Consider the following 3,370-nt stretch of genomic DNA (forward strand, 5'->3'; position numbering starts at 1 on the left):
TAGTCCAAACAAGGACCATTTGTAAGTACCAGAATTTGTTTTCCAGAGGTTGGAGAAATGGTCGTGGTATTAATGATTGAATTGTTTTCCTAGAACATGAGAGGTAAATTGAGGGATAAGAGATAAATTGAGGGTGTTGAAAATAAATTGGCAGCTAGTTGAAATATGTGCGTGTGTGCACACACATGCGTGAGTGCACGAGAGAGATCAGAAAATTTGTCCCAATGATGTTTAATTTTTTGCCTAATTTGTCCAACTATTTTTAAAGAATTATATTTCATGTGGGAATTAGAAAAAGTGACAAATTTGAATTCTCCTTAGGAGTGACTTTGCCAGGGCTCACTGGAGGTTTTTTGTTGTTGTTGTTGTTGTATGAAGTTTAGAGTGTAAAATTGTCCAGGAAACTACGGAGAAAGGAGAGTAAGGAATAGATTAGTAGCTGAAGTGGGTTGGTAAATGCAGCCTCTCTACTTGGGATTCTTTTTTGATACATGCCACACATTCCTCTGATTTGTATCTGGCTTGGTGGTGGGTCTTTCTCTGAGCTGTGAGAAGCTTGGGGTGTTCCTTGTTTTAAAGCTGGAGTTGTCTTGTCGCAGCTGGGGTGTTTTCTGTTTCATCTTAAGGCGTTTTTTTTTCTTTTCCTGAATGAGTGTCCTTTGTGTAACCCCAGTAATTCAGAAATCTTACAGTCATAGAGACTGCTTTGTCATTTGACTTAGGTACAAGGTACTGGCTGTGATTGGTCAGCTGCTAATTGTTGGGTCCCTATAAGAAGTCCTGAGTCAGGCGGCTGTCCAGTCTGACTGCTCTCCAGCCTCAGCAGCTTGCTGTTCAACGGTGGGACAGGTGGGGGGCAGGGGGTCTGTCCAGTGATTCCAGCCACATGTGATAGATGACCAGTGATGCTTTCCTTAGGATCTGTACAGCACTGTAAAGCATGCACACTGGTAGTGGCTGACTTGATCAAATTCTGGCTTCGTGAACCGGTAACTGTCACTTTAATACAGCTTACTGATTAAACACAAAAAAATGCAGTTGAAAATCGTTGCCAGGAACTTGGTGTGGACTCACTCCTCATTTCCCCCTCTCCTTGTTCTGATTTGTTTTGTCACAGGAATGAAAACGCACATAACTCTTTTGGAAAACTTGGTGGGTAAAGTGCCTTGTGTGATTGTGGAACAAAGACGTTTTCTAATCAGATTTATCAAGCTGCAAAGAGGGAATTTTAGCAAACGAATGGAAGCAGCAACGTTCTGTCACCAGGAAATACTGCTTTATCCAGAATTGGTAAGTGAAAAGTGCTATTGCTCCCTAATAGATATCATATGGTGTGTGTGGGAATTGCAAAATTGTTCACAGACCCCTAACAACTGCGTGGAAGAGAGAAGGCATAAACATCGAGCCCCAATCTATACATAAAGGCTGTGATTAAAAGCTACAATGAAGCCAGGTAATTAACAAAACTGGGAGGAGGGATACCAGTTTAGCAGAACATAGCTAATTCTAGTAGAGCTTGCTTTTGAAACATTGTTTCCCCCCCCCCTTTTTTTGAGTGTTGGGGGGAAGGGGAACATAAAATCCAAACTGATCAAGTTGGAGTGTGTGGTATTAACTTTTCATGGTTATGTATTTGCATTTAGTATGAACGGCATATATGAACTTGAAAGCTTTCAGAATTAAGCCTACTTGCTTTCTTTGCCTCTCTCTATTTCAAGGTGTCAAGTATTTATTTAATTAGAACTTTGCAAAATGAAAGTTGAAGTAATACTTCGGAAGTCAAAGCGGCAACATCTCCAGATGGTATGAAGGCAGACGATGATGGTAATAGTTTTTTCCTTTTTTTTACATATTGGTGTCATGGAATTTAAGATAGTTCTAGTGATTACATTATGAAGCAAAAGGGTGGTTATTTATTATGTATGGTCTATTACATTGTGTGACAGATTGTGATAGCAGTTCTTACTGGTTTCATGTACAGGTTTCTGTCTGTCTTGTCAATGTCTGAAACCTGAATTTCAGTTTTCTAATCTTGAATCTTAGCTGCTCCCATGTTTATGGTTTCCAGAAAAATGCAATAAAGCCTAGAATACTTGTACTTACATAATAATCTAACTCATGAACCATGAAAAATGCAGTTTTTTTAATTAGGCAAGGATGTCTGATTTCTTGATTTAAATTTAAGAATGATTGTACACAGTAAGTTGGACAGAATAAAAAAAGAACATTAGAATGGTGGGTGGCTACTTGTTTTATTTTTAATTAAGTATTTTACTGATCAATAGAAGTAACTATGTGATGTCTACTTACAGAGTTAGGTGGGAAAAGAATACCTTGTCTTTAACTGCTAACAATCGTGTAGGCAATCTGGGCCACTTACATTTATGAATGTGAATATATGATGAAAATTTATTAACAGAATTGTTTTGGATTACATAGGATGCATTAGTATTGTTTTCTTTTTAATACCTTAAACTAAATTTAAAGTTAAATTCATATTTCTGACTTGTGATTCCTGTTCTGTTGCTTGGAAATCTTAAAAATGGTTACTTTGAGAAAGACAATAATGAAATAGGATGGTGATAATTGCAGTTTCTCTGTATTGGTGATAGAATGGAGGGAAGACGTTCACTAGGATCTGTTCATCTATCTTTCTTCTCTTCCTAACACGGAGGATTTTAAAGATTGTTTTTCTTAGACAAACAACTACTAAGTCCTATTCATTTATTTTTAAAGAAATAGAAAGACAAGAAATTGGTGAAGCAAGTCATTTGACTTGACTTAATTAAGTGGTTCACCTCCCCTCCCCCCGCAAAGCACATGAATTTAGAGGCTATAGTCTTAAGGACAGAACATTGGTGACAAAGTCTGAAGGTCTTTCCAGATCATTTACACCCTCCTGCTGGCGTGTATACACTCACTCAATTATTTTCAGCTTTGTATTGCCTGTAAATACTTTGGTGAAACATTGTGATTTAACAGTGTGGCTAAAATACTGCCATGCTTGATGGAAAAAGAGCCTCATTCTAAAATTTAAATTTCTCTCATGCCGTTAGAGGCCATTGTCTCAAGTGACAGAAATGTAATAGATGTAGGTTGGAACCATAAATGTTAGAAAATATATCCCAGAAGAATTATTTGAGAACCTCATGCTTCCAATTCTATTTGCCATTCCTCTGTTCTTAATTTATTAATTTTTCAATATACATCTAAAATGAATGACATAACATTGCCCTGAATTCTTCCCTGGAAGGGTCACGGAATGTATTTGCATTTTTGTATACTCTGTAAAAATTAGTAATGGCATGCATATGTCTTCTTTGACAAAATTTTCTCTAATAATAATTGATAATTGCATGTTCAGGAATAG

General features: G+C 37.0%; 1 long non-coding RNA gene across 1 annotated transcript; it reads left to right on the forward strand.

The window, feature by feature from the left end:
- Positions 1 to 847: 847 nt before the first annotated feature.
- On the forward strand, positions 848 to 2,189 carry LOC122111750. The gene is made up of 3 exons (XR_006148041.1): positions 848 to 989; positions 1,118 to 1,290; positions 1,719 to 2,189. It is a non-coding gene; the product is annotated as an uncharacterized LOC122111750 (long non-coding RNA).
- The last annotated feature ends 1,181 nt before the right edge of the window (positions 2,190 to 3,370 follow it).

The sequence above is a fragment of the Dipodomys spectabilis genome, unplaced genomic scaffold (genome assembly GCF_019054845.1).
Source record: "Dipodomys spectabilis isolate Male_0828 unplaced genomic scaffold, ASM1905484v1 ptg000087l, whole genome shotgun sequence".
In the NCBI taxonomy this organism is placed as follows: Eukaryota; Metazoa; Chordata; class Mammalia; order Rodentia; family Heteromyidae; genus Dipodomys; species Dipodomys spectabilis.